A 21,564-nucleotide genomic window follows, 5' to 3' on the forward strand; every position below is an offset into this window, starting at 1 on the left:
CCAGCACTGTATGTACACCAATTGGTGGAAGAGTATTTCATAGATCCCACTACCAAAAGGGTAATTTATATAATGACACGATATTAAGAAATTAGAGTAATAAAAAAAAACAAAAAAAAAAACATTTCTAAATCACTACCTCTGTACTGAATTTTTCCTTCCATTGTACATAGCCAATGTGCTTGCTAATCAGGGGCATATTGCATGCACATACTGTATACTCTATTACTTGTGTATGTGAATACTATTTTGTATACACGCTTAATGAATCCAGTGACTCCCATGAAATAATTTATATATAAATATATATAAAAAATAAAATGTAAAGATTAGTTTGGAAATGTAGTATATAATTGGCATGGGTATTTTGATGGTATTAGATGACCTGCATGACAGCAGAATGTCTTATTACGGCATGTTTGTACCTTCAGCAACAGCAGTGGTTATAATTTTATATTGTATATATGATGACACATCATTAATGTTCAGAACTACCTATGACTAGCAATCATTCGTTCCAATGTTATATGTCAGGGGAGGTATGGTCTAAGCGCTGCCATAACATTGTCCGTCTTAAGCTGGCCATAGACATTATGGTAGGATCATTTGCCCCAACTGGATGAAACATTAACAAAAAAAACGGATTTTTTTGTTTTGGACATGCATTAAAGGGTTATTCCCATCTCCAAGATCCTATCCTAATATGTAGTAGGTGTAATAATAATAATAATATTAGCAAATACCTCCAATTAGAAATGTAGTATAGTTCTCCTGATATAGCCAGGTCTCTTATCTCATGTGCAGGGCATTGCAGCTTCGGTATCCATGGTTACCACTATAGTGACAGAAAAGGTGGTGTCACACATAGCGACGGCGACAACGACGTCGCTGCTAAGTCACCATTTTCTGTGACGTAGCAGCGACGTCCCGTCGCTGTCGTGTGTGTGACATCCAGCAACGACCTGGCCCCTGCTGTGAGGTCGCCGGTTGTTGCTGAATGTCCTGTTTCATTTTTTGCTCGTTGCTCTCCCGCTGTGAAGCACACATCACTGTGTGACAGCGAGAGAGCGACGAACTGAAGCGAGCAGGGAGCCGGCGTCTGGCAGCCTGTGGTAAGCTGTAACCAAGGTAAATATCGGGTAACCAAGGGAAGCCCTTTCCTTGGTTACCCGATATTTATCTTAGTTACTAGCACCGCCGCTCTCACGCTGCCAGTACCGACTCCCTGCACACGCAGCCGGACTACACATCGGGTAAATAAGAAAAGGTTTGCTTATTAACCCGTTGTGTACTCTGGCTAGGAGTGCAGGGAGCCAGCGCTAAGCGGTGTGCGCTGGTAACCAAGGTAAATATCGGGTAACCAGCGAAGCATTTTGCTTGGTTACCCGATATTTACCTTAGTTACCAAGCGCAGCATCGCTTCCGCTCACCAGCGACCATGTAACGATGCAGCAGCAATCCTGATAAGGTCAGGTCGTCCGTCGTGATCGCTGCTGCGTCGCTACGTGTGACCCTAGCTTTAGTTGCTGTGATCGTAGCCATGGATACCTAAGGTGCAATGCCCTGCACATGAGGTCAGACCTCTTTCACAAGTCAGTATTTTGAATCAGTGTTTCATCAGTATTTGGATGCCAAAACCAGGAGTGGAACGTACAGAGAAGAACTATAGTTGAAAGACTGACACCTGTTCTGGGTTTTGGAGATACTCCTGGTTTTGGCATCGAAACACTGATGCAAAATACTGACTTGTGAAAGAGGCCTTAATTCATGTGCAGTGCATTGCATCTTAGGTATCCATGGTTCCAGCAACGGACTAACAGTCACTATTCGAGTTGTCGTAACCATTAATACCGAAACTACAATGCCCTTGTCAAAGATAACCTTGACATATGAAATGTGTTCGAGCCGTGGACTCTATTCCTCTCAGGTAGCAGAGAAGGATTGGATCGGCAGCCCTATCGTGTGTGGTTACTCTGAAAGTTACAGACTGGACTGTCTTGGTTTGTCCAGCGTCTCCACACAAGATACGGCTGCTGATCCAATCCTTCACTGCTACCTGAGAGGAATAGAGTCCACGGTTCTAACACCCTGCACATGAGGTAAGAAACATGACTATATCAGGAGAACTGCACTATATTTCTAATTGGAGGCATTCACTAGTATTATTATTATTATGACACCTACTACATATTGTGGTAGGATCTTGGAGATGGGAATTACCCTTTAATGAACGATTTTTGGGCTTGCCAGCCAATAATAGACACCATTTACTATCTTTGTATATGGCCAATGCCTGGTGATAGACTGACATCATCAGTGGGTACAGGCCATTTTGTAACTGGACGTCTATGGACCGGCCCACAGCTGTTTAATGTCTATGACCAGCTATTCGGAAAAAGAGGCAGTGATTGACAACCATGGGAATGACAATGCATGCCAACTATTGTGCCTTGATTTGCTGGAAATGCACTGATCTTAGATGTAAATAAAAGTTATGGAGGTGTCTGCAGTATGTACAGCGTTATGCTACATATCACAATACACTAAGTGAAATTTTCTTGATTTTTTTTTATACTTTTATATGGGCATCAAGCAGCCAAGCTGATGGGAACACGGAAGTGATCTGTACCCAATACAGCCAGACTACGGCCTAAGCCACATGGCGAGAATATCGGTCCGAGTGGAGTGCAATAAAACATCACATTCCACTCGGACCAATATTAGCCTATGTGCCAGCGCACATGACCGATTATTTTCTTAGCCCTAATCGGGCCGAGAAAACAATCGCAGCATGCTGCGATTGTAATGCGATCCTGTTTTCTCTCGCACCCATTCAAGTCTATGGGGCGAGAGAAAAATCGCACAGCACTCGCGGTACACCGGTGTACCACGCGTGCAGAGCGAGAATCGCAATAGCCAGCTACGAAGGAGAGAGGGAGATAAATCCTTCCCGCCCCTCCTCAGCACTGGCCCGCTCCTCCTCAGAGGTCGCCCTCTCCTCCGCAGCTGAGGTCCGCTCGCACGGTCGGACCTCAGACGCAGGGATACTAGCATGCAGGGCTGTGGAGTCGGTAAGCCAAACCTTCGACTCCGACTCCGACTCCTCAAATTCTCTTGCACCGACTCCGACTCCGGCTCCGACTCCGGCTCCGACTCCGACTCCGACTCCTACATATATTGCTTATAGTTAGGTGAAAAATTTATTGTAGTACATGAATATGTGTATGTGAACATCAGACATTTAATAATTTTTATGATACAATAATCAAGATATTTGGATAGAACATAAAATATATTTATTGGAATACAACTTTAGAACACAAAAACTGTAATGAATTGTAAATATGTAATACACTATGTAATATACAGTAGATTACATATATATCTTGTGTGTGTATATACACTGTATATATATATATATATATATATATATATATTTTACATATTTACAATTTATTAGTTTTTTGTGTTCTAAAGTTGTATTCCAATAAATATTTTATGTTCTATCCAAATATCTTGATTATTGTATCATAAAAACAATTAAATGTCTGATGTTCACATTGTACTACAATAAATTTTTCACTTAAATATAAGCATTATACTAAATGTTATTATTTAGTAAAATATTCAGCACATTCTGCATTGCACTCCTGTCCCCAATTTATTATATATTTTAGGAGTCGGAGTCGGTGCATTTTATACCGACTCCGACTCCGACTCCGACTCCACCAAAATGAGCTCCGACTCCGACTCCGACTCCACGACTCCGACTCCGACTCCACAGCCCTGCTAGCATGACACTCGGCTCCTGCTGTGCTGAGAGCGTGTCATGCGAGCATCGCAGTAGTGCCCCGTGTGGCCCTGGCCTTATGAGGAGTATGCACGCTGCAGGCCGCACTGAGCACATACATACACGCCTGTCACTGTGAACATACAGCACTGTACAGAATAAATCTATTCCATAGCAGAATGAGTTCTTATATGCTTGGTTACTCGTGAAAAATCCAAAAATGTGACATCCTACTGTCACTACTTTATATTAGGCAGGGCAGGAGGAGCAATACATGGAGTAAATCAAAGTGAGCAGTGGAGTTCATTACTAGCCTCCATGAGAGGAATACAACATGGACTCAAAAAGTAATGTGCCTAGAAGACATATTTGACACCCTACAATCCTGGAACGAGCTGATCCAGCCCTCGTCCCCAGGACCGCTCTCTTCCGCGTCCTCTCCCTAACTGCCTAACGTTCTACATTCTGCTCCCACTAACTCGACTCCACCCCCCGCTGGCTTCGGGGACGGTACTTCTACTAGAGGAAATAGCTTAGTTGCACTAGGCCCTAACCATGGCCTGATAGAGTGTTGCTAAATAAGGGTGTCTGTGTTTGTGTATACCGATTTGTGACCCCCCTCCTTACCCGGCAATAGGATACCAGTGCAGTACCTCTGTGGCAACTGAAGCCTCAGGGGTGCCACGTATTAATATGAATAATTTTGGAAGGCGACATTTTACTTCCGGGTTAAGAGTTAAATACTTTCGATATTCTAGGACAGGGGTCGGGAACCTATGGCTCGCGAGTCAGATGTGGCTCTTTTGATGGCTGCATCTGGCTCGCAGACAAATCTTTAATAAAAAAAATACAGCGTTTTCCGGTTTGTAAGACGCACTTTTTTCCCCCAAAAAATGGGGGCATGTCCTACAAACCACATATGGCTTACTGGGGCGGCAGTGGTGGCGCAGAATTACATCTTAAAATATTTGATGTTCATGGCTCTCTCAGCCAAAAAGGTTCCCGACCCCTGTTCTAGGAAGTAGCATTGTACAGCTAAACCACTGCCTGAGTAAACATCAGGTGTACTTTAGGCTTTGGAAAACTCCTGCTCCAAAAAAGGAAGTGTGCTTTACTTGCCCTCCAGAGTGGAGTCTCCGCCAGTGCTTGCGGTGTCTGTTACTGTCTACATCAGCGCTGCAGACAATCAGTGACTTCAGAAGTTCGTGCCTTCAACCTGGGCAGAGCCAGTGAGCTCTTTTATTGGCTGAGGGGCTGTCAACATGATCTTCATGGTGCGTTCAATAACAAATCCTGGAGCAGCGGTGGAGACTCAGCCTTGGACCCAGGTAGGGTGAATAAACATCAGGTTGTTTGGGGGAAAAAAAAAGCTACAATCGGGGGAAAAGAGATCTCCAAAACTGGAACCCCTTTAAGTCTCCCATGTGCAGCAGATAACAGTCGCCCGACCATTGTTCCGCAGACAGCGTACTCTCTCGAATTCCCCACACACAGTTGCGTTGAGCGTTGGAATTATCTTTTGTGTTCTCTATGAGTGAGCCGCTGCCAGACTTTGAGACTGTTTCTCTTGGGAGAAAAGAAGGATCAGCCATCCAAAATCAGACATGTCGGATCCTTCGCCCCTGGATATCATCTGTTGGGGAATTGCCAGGAGGTCTCCATACACAGACTGTGGGCAGAACCTGCTGATATAAGGGGGGTTCGACCGTCATTAGTTTTAGGCTATATGCACATGGTGAGTTTTTTAGTGCAAATTTTCATGTTTTTTTTGAGAAATCTGCCCCAAAATCTGCATGCTTAGCCCGAAGCCAGAAAAGTCTTTGAGATTTATGAAATGCTGTGCACGCGTTGCTTTTTTTTCGTTGCAGATTTTGGAGCAGAAACGTTTTTAGCCCTTCTAGCCATTGAATTCACTAAAAAAAACTAATGCAAAAAACACACCGAAAACGCACCAAAATTCATGTGTTTTTTGGTGCATTTTTCTGGCAGAAGGTGCAGATTTCATGCAGAAAATTTCTGCACCAAAACTGCATCGTGTGCTCATACCTTGAGATAGGCAACACATATCTACAGCTCAAATTCACCTATCTAGGGACCTATCTAATTGAGAACGCAGGTTATTTTGCTAGAAGGTAGACTCTCTGACATTAGGGTCTTTATTCATTCCTCTAAGCTGACCCTCCCCCCACCACATAGGTTTAATCCCCATCCATTTGAAAGGGTCGGCTTCTCCCTAGGACACGGCCTCGCAGCACATTGAAAGGGGATTTAAAAGTTGCTATTTGAAATGACGAACTATAATCCTAATTACCTTCCATCTAATTACCCATCCATATAACCTAGTGACACAAAAGCAAGAAAAGTAATCAAGGGTTAAAAGGCAACATAAAATACTCAAATACTCTTAACTGCACTGACCACATGGCTGTAATAATCCCGTATAGAACTGGGAGGCAGCGTCTCGTCTTTTACAGGGTTTTTTTAATACTAACTAAATAAACTAAACCATATTACAGCTCAGCATAACTACTGAGTATCCATGGAAGTCTATGGGGTCTTACTGCACCTTTGCATGGCGATAGAGGTTTTGCTTTTTATTTTTTTTCTCAAAGCACAGCTGCTGAAATTCCATAGGAATCCATTGAGTTTTGTCGCAGGTATAAGTAAAATATATCTTTGTACCGTGTTAGCCAGTAGAGATAAAAAAAAATTGTTTAAAAGAACTCAGAGTCCTCAGTGGTTGATACTTTTCAGTTAGCCATTAAAAGGTATCAACCACTGAGGACTCTCAGTTCTTTTAAACAATTTTTTTGTCGCAGGTATATTCATTCATTCATTCATTCATTAATTCGTTCAACCTTCCTGCCACAATCATATGATAAATAGAGTAAAAAGAAAAATATGACAGCCACATGTGTCTCCCTTTGACCCCATTCACATGTCCGTACGGATGGCTATTTAATGGATCCATTTTCCGTAGACTTCTATGTTAAAAAAAATAGATCCGGCAAATATCAGTTATTTAAAAACGGACAAAAAGTTATGTTTGCAGAAGTTTGTTCCAAATGGATCTCTGCAGGATCCATTCTAATGGATGATTACCAGGACATGTGAACCCAGCCTTAGGCCCCCTTCATACATCAGTGATTCTGGTACGTATGACGCCGTTTTCATGCATACCGGAGACATGGACATACGCAGATTAAAATTAATGGATCTACGCACACATCAGTGTTTTCACAAGGACCATGTGTCCGTATGGAGCATACGCGTGTCCGTGTGTTCCGCACGGAGACAAATAAGTTTTTATACGGCAGCACTGATTTCACACGGACCACACAGTGGTGTGAGAAAACACGGGTCTTTGAAATAAAATGAATTTCTATACTCACCTGTGTCCAGCGCTGTTGTCTTCGGCACTGCAGTCGCTTCCTTCCAGGCTCGCTCATTATGCTCATGAATATTCACTACACTGCGGACCCGGAAGCAGCAGCATCGGAGACATCAGCATCGGGGACAGATGAGTAAAAAGTTCCTTCTCTCCGTGTGCTATCACAGATGAACACTAGTGTACCAAAATCATGTCTGATGGATGGGCCATATGCACCGTCAACAAGAACGTTATTCACAGACGTGCGAAGGGGGCCTTAGAGGATAAAAGGATTGGCAATCCAAAATCAGACATGCTGGATCCTCATCTCCCCAACACCATCAATAAAGGTGGTCGGTCTCCAAGAAAACGAGCTGTAAACAAAAGTGTTAATATCTCAAGAACAGCTTGAAATTTTAATAAGCAGTAAATTGCAAAATTTCTTGTTTTTACAAGCACTATCCATCTATAAAGATGGGAATAACCAGTAAGTGGAGCAGAAAATCCAACATGAACTGAAGCCAACAATATCTTTTACAACCTGAGGACTAGTTTGGTGACGGGGTCATCTGCAGGACCTGGTTGTCTACCAGCACGTCTCCATCACGGGTGAGACGTAGACATCAAAGAGACACAGGAATCCCAATCTGATAGATTATGTTGGTCAGTATACAGCAGATATGGCTTGTAGGATGTATTCAATGACTTTATTGCCGTCTGATCCTTGGAGAAACCAGTGATAGTGAGATATTGTTGGCGATTCCTTCAGGGATCTAAAACTCTTTAAATTGACACTTCAAGCAACAACAAATATGAGCTGGTAGGAACATAAACAATTGTCAGCTTATCCGCCAAATGCATGATTCGCAGTTGTTCCCTATGGTATATATTGTTTGTGCCACCGATGTTCTGCAGCAGCGCTAAACTGAATGCAATGATGTCTTTGTTCTTTTGTCGCAAAGCTGCTAAAGCTTGTGATTGACCACAATGGTCAGGTGACAAGAACGAAGCGTCATCAGAAAAGTATCTGCGCATTTCTAATTCCCAAGGGCAGAGCATCAATAATTAACAATTACTATTTACTCCCAATATTGCAAATAAAGAGGATAAAAACGTCTAAAGAGTCAAAGATAATGACAACTTGGAATAACGTGTCCTTGCAGATTTCCCAGATGTATCGCTGCCGAATGCAGCACCCTCAGGGGTCCAATGCTAGCCTATGAAGCACTATTACCATATGCTGTAGCATAGGACTAAGTTTAAAGGGGGCTTTACACGCTACGATATCGTTAATGTTTGATCGTCGGGGTCACATTGTTAGTGACGCACATCCGCCGTCATTAACAATATCGTAGCGTGTAATACTTACCAGCGACCTTAGGCGACCTCAAAAATGGTGAAAATCGTTCACCATGGAGAGGTCGTCCCAAACTCAAAAATTGGTAAGGGTTGTTTAGCGTTGTGGTTCATCGCTCATGCGGCAGTACACATCGCTATGTGTGACACCGCATAAGCAAGGAACGTCTTCTTACCTGCCGCCGGCCACAATGCGGAAGGAAGAGGTGGGCGGGATGTTTACATCACACTCAGCTCCGCCCCTCCGCTTTGATTGGCCGGCCGCTTAGTGACGTCGCGGTGACGTCGCTATGATGCCGAACGTCCCTCCCCCTTGAAGGAGGGATTGTTCGGCAGTCACAGCGACGCCGCCGACCAGGTAAGTATGTGTGACGCTGCCGTAGCGATAATGTTCGCTACGGCAGCGATCACAAACAATCGCATGCGCGACGGAGGCGGGTACTTACACGCTCGATATCGCTAGAAATTGCTAGCGATATCGCTACCGTGTAAAGCCCCCTTAAGTCTACATAACAGTATGAAGAGTGTGCTAGTCAAGGTGAAAACTAGGTAAGGATATCAACATGGAATCCAACATGCGTCATTGCAGGGGTGTTTCGATGCGTATCACTGACATATGCAGCTTCCTCAGGGGCTCTATTCTAGCCCATAGTTCACTGTTCTCATATAGTTCATGTCTTCGTTTAAGGCAAGAACACCATGGTGACATACCAAGGAAATATTTTTTTATAATGGTTGCAATGTCATAGGAAGATCATTTTTTGGTGCACTGGCACAAATCCTTCTTAAGAGACCATACAACAATGGCGCGCTAGCTGTTCCATGATAAACAAAGGTTACATCGGACTACTCCCCACCCCCAAACTTGGAAAAATATTAATATTGGAAAACCTTTTTAAAATGTAATGTTAGAATGTGAACGATATAAAAGTGAAAGTGCCTTGTACAGAAAATTCCTGTTCAGTCTCTTCTCAGCGTCCTCACCTGTCCTGTGCAGAAAATTCCCACTGCCTTCACCTGTCCTGTGCAGTCCCTTCTTGGTGCCCTCACCAGTCCTGTGCAGACAATTCCCGACGTCCTCACCTGTCCTATGCAGACAATCCCCAGTGCCTTCACCGGTCCTGTGCAGACAATTCCCAGTGCCTTCACTTGTCTTGTGCGTGACTCTTGGTGCCCTCATCTGTACTGTGCAGTCCCTTTTTGGTGCCCTCAACTGTCCTATGCAGACTCTTCTCTGCGCCTTCAGCAGTCCCTTCTCACCACCCTCACCTGCCCTGACTCCTGTGCAATCCCTTCTCAGTGCCCTCACTTGTCCTGTGCAGTCCCTTCTCAGCACCCTCACCTGCCCTGTGCAGTCCCTTCTCAGCACCCTCACCTGCCCTGACTCCTGTGGAGTCCCTTCTCAGCACCCTCACCTGCCCTGACTCCTGTGCAGTCCCTTCTCAGCACCCTCACCTGCCCTGACTCCTGTGCAGTCCCTCCTCAGCAACCTCACCTGCCCTGACTCCTGTGGAGTCCCTTCTCAGCACCCTCACCTGCCCTGACTCCCGTGGAGTCCCTTCTCAGCACCCTCACCTGCCCTGACTCCTGTGCAGTCCCTTCTCAGCACCCGCACCTGTCCTGTGCAGTCCCTTCTCAGCACCCTCACCTGTCCTGTGCAGTCCCTTCTCAGCACCCTCACCTGTCCTGTGCAGTCCCTTCTCAGCACCCTCACCTGTCCTGACTCCTGTGGAGTCCCTTATCAGCACCCTCACCTGTCCTGACTCCTGTGCAGTCCCTTCTCACCACCCTCACCTGCCCTGACTCCTGTGCAGTCCCTTCTCAGCACCCTCACCTGCCCTGACTCCTGTGGAGTCCCTTCTCAGCACCCTCACCTGCCCTGACTCCTGTGGAGTCCCTTCTCAGCACCCTCACCTGCCCTGACTCCTGTGGAGTCCCTTCTCAGCACCCTCACCTGCCCTGACTCCTGTGGAGTCCCTTCTCAGCACCCTCACCTGCCCTGACTCCTGTGGAGTCCCTTCTCAGCACCCTCACCTGCCCTGACTCCTGTGCAGTCCCTTCTCAGCACCCTCACCTGCCCTGACTCCTGTGCAGTCCCTTCTCAGCACCCTCACCTGCCCTGACTCCTGTGCAGTCCCTTCTCAGCACCCTCACCTGCCCTGACTCCTGTGGAGTCCCTTCTCAGCACCCTCACCTGTCCTGACTCCTGTGGAGTCCCTTCTCAGCACCCTCACCTGTCCTGACTCCTGTGGAGTCCCTTCTCAGCACCCTCACCTGCCCTGACTCCTGTGGAGTCCCTTCTCAGCACCCTCACCTGCCCTGACTCCTGTGGAGTCCCTTCTCAGCACCCTCACCTGTCCTGTGCAGTCCCTTCTCAGCACCCTCACCTGTCCTGTGCAGTCCCTTCTCAGCACCCTCACCTGCCCTGACTCCTGTGGAGTCCCTTCTCAGCACCCTCACCTGTCCTGTGCAGTCCCTTCTCAGCACCCTCACCTGCCCTGACTCCTGTGGAGTCCCTTCTCAGCACCCTCACCTGTCCTGACTCCTGTGGAGTCCCTTCTCAGCACTCTAACCTGTCCTATGCAGTCTCTTCTCCGCACCCTCACCTGTCCTATGCAGTCCCTTCTCCGCACCCTCACCTGTCCTGTGCAGTCCCTTCTCAGCACCCTCACCTGTCCTGACTCCTGTGCAGTCCCTTCTCTGCACCCTCACCTGTCCTGACTCCTGTGCAGTCCCTTCTCAGCACCCTCACCTGCCCTGACTCCTGTGCAGTCCCTTCTCAGCACCCTCACCTGACTCCTGTGGAGTCCCTTCTCAGCACCCTCACCTGCCCTGACTCCTGTGGAGTCCCTTCTCAGCACCCTCACCTGCCCTGACTCCTGTGGAGTCCCTTCTCAGCACCCTCACCTGCCCTGACTCCTGTGCAGTCCCTTCTCAGCACCCTCACCTGCCCTGACTCCTGTGCAGTCCCTTCTCAGCACCCTCACCTGCCCTGACTCCTGTGGAGTCCCTTCTCAGCACCCTCACCTGCCCTGACTCCTGTGGAGTCCCTTCTCAGCACCCTCACCTGCCCTGACTCCTGTGCAGTCCCTTCTCAGCACCCTCACCTGCCCTGACTCCTGTGCAGTCCCTTCTCAGCACCCTCACCTTCCCTGACTCCTGTGGAGTCCCTTCTCAGCACCCTCACCTGTCCTGACTCCTGTGGAGTCCCTTCTCAGCACCCTCACCTGCCCTGACTCCTGTGGAGTCCCTTCTCAGCACCCTCACCTGCCCTGACTCCTGTGGAGTCCCTTCTCAGCACCCTCACCTGCCCTGACTCCTGTGGAGTCCCTTCTCAGCACCCTCACCTGCCCTGACCCCTGTGGAGTCCCTTCTCAGCACCCTCACCTGTCCTGACTCCTGTGGAGTCCCTTCTCAGCACCCTCACCTGTCCTGACTCCTGTGGAGTCCCTTCTCAGCACCCTCACCTGCCCTGACTCCTGTGGAGTCCCTTCTCAGCACCCTCACCTGTCCTGTGCAGTCCCTTCTCAGCACCCGCACCTGTCCTGTGCAGTCCCTTCTCAACACCCTCACCTGTCCTGTGCAGTCCCTTCTCAGCACCCTCACCTGTCCTGTGCAGTCCCTTCTCAGCACCCTCACCTGTCCTGTGCAGTCCCTTCTCAGCACCCTCACCTGTCCTGACTCCTGTGGAGTCCCTTCTCAGCACCCTCACCTGTCCTGACTCCTGTGCAGTCCCTTCTCAGCACCCTCACCTGCCCTGACTCCTGTGCAGTCCCTTCTCAGCACCCTCACCTGCCCTGACTCCTGTGGAGTCCCTTCTCAGCACCCTCCCCTGCCCTGACTCCTGTGCAGTCCCTTCTCAGCACCCTCACCTGCCCTGACTCCTGTGCAGTCCCTTCTCAGCACCCTCACCTGCCCTGACTCCTGTGCAGTCCCTTCTCAGCACCCTCACCTGCCCTGACTCCTGTGGAGTCCCTTCTCAGCACCCTCACCTGTCCTGACTCCTGTGGAGTCCCTTCTCAGCACCCTCACCTGTCCTGACTCCTGTGGAGTCCCTTCTCAGCACCCTCACCTGCCCTGACTCCTGTGGAGTCCCTTCTCAGCACCCTCACCTGCCCTGACTCCCGTGGAGTCATTTCTCAGCACCCTCACCTGTCCTGTGCAGTCCCTTCTCAGCACCCTCACCTGTCCAGTCCCTTCTCAGCACCCTCACCTGTCCTGTGCAGTCCCTTCTCAGCACCCTCACCTGTCCTGTGCAGTCCCTTCTCAGCACCCTCACCTGTCCTGTGCAGTCCCTTCTCAGCACCCTCACCTGTCCTGTGCAGTCCCTTCTAAGCACCCTCACCTGTCCTGTGCAGTCCCTTCTCAGCAACCTCACCTGTCCTGTGCAGTCCCTTCTCAGCACCCTCACCTGTCCTGACTCCTGTGGAGTCCCTTCTCAGCACCCTCACCTGTCCTGTGCAGTCCCTTCTCGGCAGCCTCACCTGTCCTGACTCCTGTGGAGTCCCTTCTCAGCACCCTCACCTGTCCTGACTCCTGTGGAGTCCCTTCTCAGCACCCTCACCTGTCCTTGACTCCTGTGGAGTCCCTTCTCGGCACCCTCACCTGCCCTGACTCCTGTGCAGTCCCTTATCAGCACCCTCACCTGCCCTGACTCCTGTGCAGTCCCTTCTCAGCACCCTCACCTGCCCTGACTCCTGTGCAGTCCCTTCTCAGCACCCTCACCTGTCCTGACTCCTGTGGAGTCCCTTCTCAGCACCCTCACCTGTCCTGTGCAGTCCCTTCTCAGCACCCTCACCTGTCCTGACTCCTGTGGAGTCCCTTCTCAGCACCCTCACCTGTCCTGACTCCTGTGGAGTCCCTTCTCAGCACCCTCACCTGTCCTGTGCAGTCCCTTCTCAGCACCCTCACCTGTCCTGTGCAGTCCCTTCTCGGCACCCTCACCTGTCCTGACTCCTGTGGAGTCCCTTCTCAGCACCCTCACCTGTCCTGACTCCTGTGGAGTCCCTTCTCAGCACCCTCACCTGTCCTGACTCCTGTGGAGTCCCTTCTCAGCACCCTCACCTGCCCTGACTCCTGTGGAGTCCCTGTCCTCCCACCACAGGTCCAATTATAAATCTATTAAGTGCTGCTGTGACATGGGCAGCCCCATCCCCGATATGACCTGGTCATGTGTGCCACCTATTGTGAGCTCTGAAGCCTCTGCTGAAGTGCCAGGAGCTGCAGTAGGTTGTGCTCCAGGATTGACCCTTATGTGAACCAGGAGCCTCTGCCCTGCTGACCCTGTCTGGAAGGTGAATCTTTGTGCTTACATCAGTGGGGTGGGTGCAGGCGTCAATGACTAACTTTAATTAGCTACTGAAGGCTCCTGTGTCTATTGTCCTTCCCCCACCCCATCCTAAAAAACAGCATTAACCCCTTAAAGCTGGTTATCGCTCTCAAATATATATTATACTGCAACTATGTCCCCTAATTGTGCAATATAAATTGTCTACAGAGCAATATAAAATAAGGTCATGTGCGAGATGCTCTGCAGAGAAATATAATGTAGGATTATTTACATATAGTATATATAGTATACTGGCACACATGTATATCGACATAGGGTATAGGCTGCATGCTCAAAAAATATTGTTGGATTGTATGTGAGATGCTCTGCAGGATGAGAGTCTACCTATATGATAATTCATTGCAGTATTATATCGTCGGGTATAAAGATATGCTCTGCAAAATATAAAAATATGGGAATATATGAGATGATCTGCAGTATGTAATATGGAAATATATGAGAGATACTCTGCAGGATATATGTGATTATGTGAGAGATGCTCTGCAGGATATAATATAGGATTATATGAGAGAAGCTCTGCAGGATGTAATGTGGGATTATAGGAGAGATGCCCTGCAGGATATAATAATATAGAATTTTATGAGATGTCCTGCAGGATAAATTAATGTAGGATTATACAATAGATGCTCTGCATGAGATAACATGGGATTATATGAGATGCTCTGCAGGAGATAACATGAGATATGAGATGCTCCGCAGGATATAATATGAAAAGTTCTGTATGCAATGAAATGCTCTGCAGGATATATGAGATGCTCTGTGGGTTAAATGAGATGCTCTACAGGATATATGCTTTGTACTATATGAGATATGCTCTGCAGGATGTGATATGAGATGCTCTGCAGGATATGATATGAGATGCTGTGCAGGATATATAATATGAGATGCTCTGCAGGATATATAATATGAGATGCTCTGCAGGATATAATATGAGATGCTGTGCAGGATATATAATATGAGATGCTCTGCAGGATATATAATATGAGATGCTCTGCAGGATATATGAGATGATGTGGAGGATATAGTATGAGATTCTCTGCAGGATATATAGTATGAGATGCTCTGCAGGATATAACATGAGATGCTCTGCAGGATATATAATATGAGATGCTCTGCAGGATATATAATATGAGATGCTCTGCAGGATATATAATGTGAGATGCTCTGCACTGAAGTATATATGAGATGATGTGGAGGATATAATATGAGATGCTCTGCAGAATATATAATATGAGATGCTCTGCAGAATATATAATATGAGATGCTCTGCAGGCTGCGATATCAGATGCTGTACAGGATATATGACATGCTCTGCAGAATATATAATATGAGATGCTCTGCAGAATATATAATGAGATGCTCTGCAGGATATATAATATGAGATGCTCTGCAGGATACATAATATGAGACGCTCTGCAGGATATATAATATGAGATGCTCTGCAGGATATGAGATGCTCTGCACTGAAGTATATATGAGATGCTGTACAGGATATATGACATGCTCTGCAGAATATATAATATGAGATGCTCTGCAGGATATATAATATGAGATGCTGTGCAGGATATATAATATGACATGCTCTGCAGGATACATAATATGAGACGCTGTGCAGGATATATAATATGAGATGCTCTGCAGGATATATAATATGAGACGCTCTGCAGGATATATAATGAGACGCTCTGCAGGATATATAATATGAGATGCTCTGCACTGAAGTATATATAAGATGCTGTGGAGGATATAATATGAGATGCTCTGCAGGATATATAATATGAGATGCTCTGCAGGATATATAATATGAGATGCTCTGCAGGATATATAATATGAGATGCTCTGCAGGATATATAATATGAGATGCTCTGCAGGATATATAATATGAGATGCTCTGCAGAATATATAATATGAGACGCTCTGCAGGATATATAATATGAGACGCTCTGCAGGATATATAATATGAGATGCTCTGCAGAATATATAATATGAGACGCTCTGCAGGATATATAATATGAGACGCTCTGCAGGATATATAATATGAGACGCTCTGCAGGATATATAATATGAGATGCTCTGCAGGATATATAATATGAGATGCTCTGCAGAATATATAATATGAGACACTCTGCAGGATATATAATATGAGACGCTGTGCAGGATATATAATATGAGATGCTCCGCAGGATATATAATATGAGATGCTCTGCAGGATATCTAATATGAGATGCTCTGCAGAATATATAATATGAGACGCTCTGCAGGATATATAATATGAGATGCTCTGCAGGATATATAATATGAGATGCTCTGCAGAATATATAATGAGACGCTCTGCAGGATATATAATATGAGACGCTCTGCAGGATATATAATATGAGACGCTCTGCAGGATATATAATATGAGATGCTCTGCAGGATATATAATATGAGATGCTCTGCAGGATATATAATATGAGACGCTCTGCAGGATATATAATATGATACGCTGTGCAGGATATATAATATGAGATGCTCTGCAGGATATATAATATGAGACGCTGTGCAGGATATAGAATATGAGACGCTGTGCAGGATATATAATATGAGATGCTCTGCAGGATATATAATATGAGATGCTCTGCAGGATATATAATATGAGATGCTCTGCAGAATATATAATATGAGATGCTCTGCAGGATATAGAATATGAGACGCTGTGCAGGATATATAATATGATACGCTCTGCAGGATATATAATATGATACGCTCTGCAGGATATATAATATGAGACGCTCTGCAGGATATATAATATGAGATGCTCTGCAGAATATATAATATGAGACGCTCTGCAGGATATATAATATGAGACGCTGTGCAGGATATATAATATGAGATGCTCTGCAGGATATATAATATGAGATGCTCTGCAGGATATATAATATGAGATGCTCTGCAGAATATATAATATGAGATGCTCTGCAGGATATATAATATGAGATGCTCTGCAGGATATAGAATATGAGACGCTCTGCAGGATATATAATATGAGACGCTCTGCAGGATATATAATATGAGATGCTGTGCAGGATATATAATATGAGATGCTCTGCAGGATATATAATATGAGACGCTCTGCAGGATATATAATATGAGATGCTCTGCAGGATATATAATATGAGACGCTCTGCAGGATATATAATATGAGACGCTCTGCAGGATATATAATATGAGACGCTCTGCAGGATATATAATATGAGACGCTCTGCAGGATATATAATATGAGACGCTCTGCAGGATACATAATATGAGACGCTCTGCAGGATATATAATATGAGATGCTCTGCAGGATATATAATATGAGATGCTCTGCAGGATATATAATATGAGATGCTCTGCAGGATATATAATATGAGACGCTCTGCAGGATATATAATATGAGACGCTCTGCAGGATATATAATATGAGACGCTCTGCAGGATATATAATATGATACGCTGTGCAGGATAGTCCAGAGGTCGGCTGTTAACCCTTCGCTCCCCGTGCAGCTGAGCCCCTCTGCTGACGTCACTCGCCGTGGTGCCCGGTGCCAGCCTGAGAGGAGAACTAATTGCTTCTCCTTGCAGTTTACATTCGCTTTCCGCAGCCAAGTGGAAACAAAGAGTTACCAGCAATTAATTCTTTTTTTTCTTCTTTCTCTCTTATGAAGCCATGAAAAGGCGCTAATTTCTTGACCCTTTTCCAAGCTTCTCCTTGGCGCGCATGTGCCATTGTCCGGCGGGGGGCGCGGGCTGCGGGGGACGAGGCTCCTGCGCTAATTACCGCCGCTCGTTATGTGAGGAGCAGTGAACTTGGCGCGCGCTGCTCCGGGGTCACGCAGGTGTCACGGTCCGCGCGGTGCGGGTCAGCGGCAGGTCAGGGAGAGGGAGGCCGGCAACCGGCCCCGGAGGACGGCACCCTGCAGCCGCCGGCGGACACGGAGCGGCCATCTGTGCTGTGTGAGGAGGCGGAGCTGTTGTGAAGAACTCCAAAAATGTGAGGCATGCAGCGCTGCATTAGGCGGCGTTCACACTGAAGCTTTGGTTTTTGTTTTATTTTTTTTTTTTGCAAAATTCCTCTATAAAAAAGTGGATATTTTTGTGAATTCCACTTTGCAATGAGGATTTTTTTTGTGTGGTGCTTTATTTTTTCCTGACGAGGTTTTTTTAAGGGAAAAAAACCCCAGCATCACTTCTCGGAATCCGATCCTGACGGGATCCACTCCAAACTGCACTGTCCAATCAGAAGGCTGCAAAAAAGAAAAGAAATTCAGGAAATTAAAAACTCCCCAAAAAATTTCTCCCTCCAAAAAAAAAAAGAAAATGTTTTTACCGGGAAAACTTTATCCCCTCAAAAAATTGAACCCGGCCTCATCAGTGTTTTGTTTTTATCAGCTTATTGCGATAATTCCAATGACCACAGTCAGTGGAATCTGCCCACAATCCGCCCTGACGCCCGCAATCCGCCCTGACGCCCGCAATCCGCCCTGACGCCCGCAATCCGCCCTGACGCCCGCAATCCGCCCTGACGCCCGCAATCCGCCCTGACGCCCGCAATCCGCCCTGACGCCCGCAATCCGCCCTGACGCCCGCAATCCGCCCTGACGCCCACAATCCGCCCTGATGCCCACAATCCGCCCACAATCCGCTCTGACGCCAACAATCCGCCCTGACGCTCACAATCCTCCCTGGCGCCCACAATCCGCCCTGACGCCCACAATCCGCCCTGACGCCCACAATCCACCCTGACGCCCACAATCCGTCCTGACGCCCACAATCCGCCCTGACGCCCACAATCCGCCCACAATCCGCCCTGACGCCCACAATCCGCCCTGACGCCCACAATCCGCCCTGACGCCCACAATCCGTCCTGACGCCCGCAATCCGCCCTGACGCCCGCAATCCGTCCTGACGCCCACAATCCGTCCTGACGCCTGCAATCCGCCCTGACGCCCGCAATCCGCCCTGACGCCCGCAATCCGCCCTGACGCCCGCAATCCGCCCTGACGCCCGCAATCCGCCCTGACGCCCACAATCCGCCCTGATGCCCACAATCCGCCCACAATCCGCTCTGACGCCAACAATCCGCCCTGACGCTCACAATCCTCCCTGGCGCCCACAATCCGCCCTGACGCCCACAATCCGTCCTGACGCCCACAATCCGTCCTGACGCCCACAATCAGCCCTGACGCCCACAATCAGCCCTGACGCCCACAATCCGCCCTGACGCCCACAATCCACCCTGACGCCTACAATCCGCCCTGATGCCCACAATCCGCCCTGACGCCTACAATCCGCCCTGACGCCTACAATCCGCCCTGACGCCTACAATCCGCCCTGATGCCCACAATCCGCCCTGACGCCCACAATCCGCCCTGACGCCCACAATCCGCCCTGACGCCCACAATCCGCCCTGACGCCCACAATCCGCCCTGACGCCCACAATCCGACCTGACGCCCACAATCCGCCCTGACGCCCACAATCCGCCCTGACGCCCACAATCCGCTCTGACGCCAACAATCCGCCCTGACGCTCACAATCCTCCCTGGCGCCCATAATCCACCCTGACGCCCACAATCCGTCCTGACGCCCACAATCCGCCCTGACGCCCACAATCCGCCCTGACGCCCACAATCCGCCCTGACGCCCACAATCCGCTCTGACGCCAACAATCCGCCCTGACGCTCACAATCCTCCCTGGCGCCCACAATCCACCCTGACGCCCACAATCCGTCCTGACGCCCACAATCCGCCCTGACGCCCACAATCCGCCCTGACGCCCACAATCCGCCCACAATCCGCTCTGACGCCCACAATCCACCCTGACGCCCACATTGCAAATTATACGGCTGTGGACTTTCCTGACACAATTTTGCCAAACCTCTGCTGGAAGCACACACTGCAGCCCGGAGTATTGGAAATAGAGATATTTAGCTTATGTATTGGCCAATGCATGTGAGCCCGGTAACCAGCGGCAAGGTTCCGTATTTTTTGGATTATAAGACGCACTTTTCCTCCCAAAAGTTTGGGAGGAAAGTGAAGGGTGCGTTTTTTAATCTGAATGTAGTTTACCGGGAGGTGGTGGAGAGGGGTCGCAGGAGGCCGGGGAAATGCTGAGGCGGCTGTGCAGGGGCTGGGCGGTGTCTGCAGCCGCTGTGTGGGGACTCCGGTGGCTGCTGCTGGGGCGGCTGTGCGGTGTCTGCAGCATCTGTGCAGGGTCTCTGGCGGCTGTGCGGTGTCTGCGCAGGGGTCTCCGGCGGCTGGACGGACGGCTGCAGGTCAGGTGGCGACTTCAAATAATGCCACCCAGAGTCGGCGCGTGCGCAGATGGAGCTCTCGGCTCAAACTTTCATCAGCGCAGGCGTTGCCTCCGGCCCATTGATCTCTCTCCAGCGGACTTCAGGAAAATGGCGCCCAGAGGTGGCGCTTACGCAGATGAAATCTCGGATTGCCAGTGAGTCTAGCGCTCAATCTGCGCTGACTCCAATAGCCATTTCTGTGAAGCCCTGACCGTGCGCAGTCGCCGCTGCAGCAGCTGCCCCAACACGGCAGCCCGAGCCTCCACTGCAGCCCCAGCTTCCGCCGCTGCACCAGCAAAACGTACAGTTTTTAGTACACCCATCGTCCCTGCCTCCTGTGACTTCTTCACCACCGCTACTGCCTCCTTCGGTAAGACACCACCAGATTACAAGATGGACTCCATTTTTTTTCACATTTTTTTTCTCTGAATTGCAGCTCACGTTCTATAAACAATGTTCAGAGAGCTGTGGTGTGGGTAGAACTAGCTTTCTGAGCTCCGCTACAGCTAAGAATTCTGATTATGTCGCAACTGCTGCACCCAGTAAACTAAGTGATACATCACTGGAATCAGGGTATCTTTTTCTACATTGTACTGCTGTTCGATGAGGAAGCTAAAACTTGTGACAGATTCCCTTTAACCCCTTAACGACCGCACACCATAAGATTACGTCCTAACCTATATAGTTGTAATCACCTGCGGCTGCTGCGGGCAGCTGCCGGTGATCCGCGCATATATCAGCTGATTTGAACAGCTGACATGTGTGCCTCGCAGGCACGAGTGGATCTGCAATCCACCCACGCCTGTTAACCCCTTAAATCGCAATGTCAAAATGTGACATCGTGATTTAAATCCCCCACCACGGTAAATCTTCAATTACCCAGCTCCATCGGCAGCGCTGTGACGTGATCACTGTGAGCCGATGATAGCACAGGGTCATGTGATGACTCCTGTAGCTATCATGACTCCCTTCCTGCAACAGCCAGCCGAGTGCTGACTGTAACAAGAGATGAGTATTTCTGGTGATCACAGCTGTGTAGCTGTGATCTACAGAAATGCACAAGCGATCAGACTGCTAATCTTTATAGTCCCCTATGGGGACTAGTAAAGTAAATGAAAGTTTTTAAAAAATTAAATAAAAAAACCCCTAAAAGTTCAAATCCCATTCGACCCATTGAAAATTAAAGGGTTAAAAAAATAAAAAATATACACATTTGGTATCATCACATTCAGAAATGCACGATCTATCAATATATAAAATCAATTAATCTAACGGCGTAGCGGCAAAAAAATCCCAAACGCCAAAATTACGTTTTTTGGTCAACGCAGATTTTGCGGAAAATGCAATAACAGGTGATCAAAATGTACCATATGCGCAAAAATGG

This window comes from Anomaloglossus baeobatrachus, chromosome 5 (genome assembly GCF_048569485.1).
Source record: "Anomaloglossus baeobatrachus isolate aAnoBae1 chromosome 5, aAnoBae1.hap1, whole genome shotgun sequence".
Taxonomy (NCBI): Eukaryota; Metazoa; Chordata; class Amphibia; order Anura; family Aromobatidae; genus Anomaloglossus; species Anomaloglossus baeobatrachus.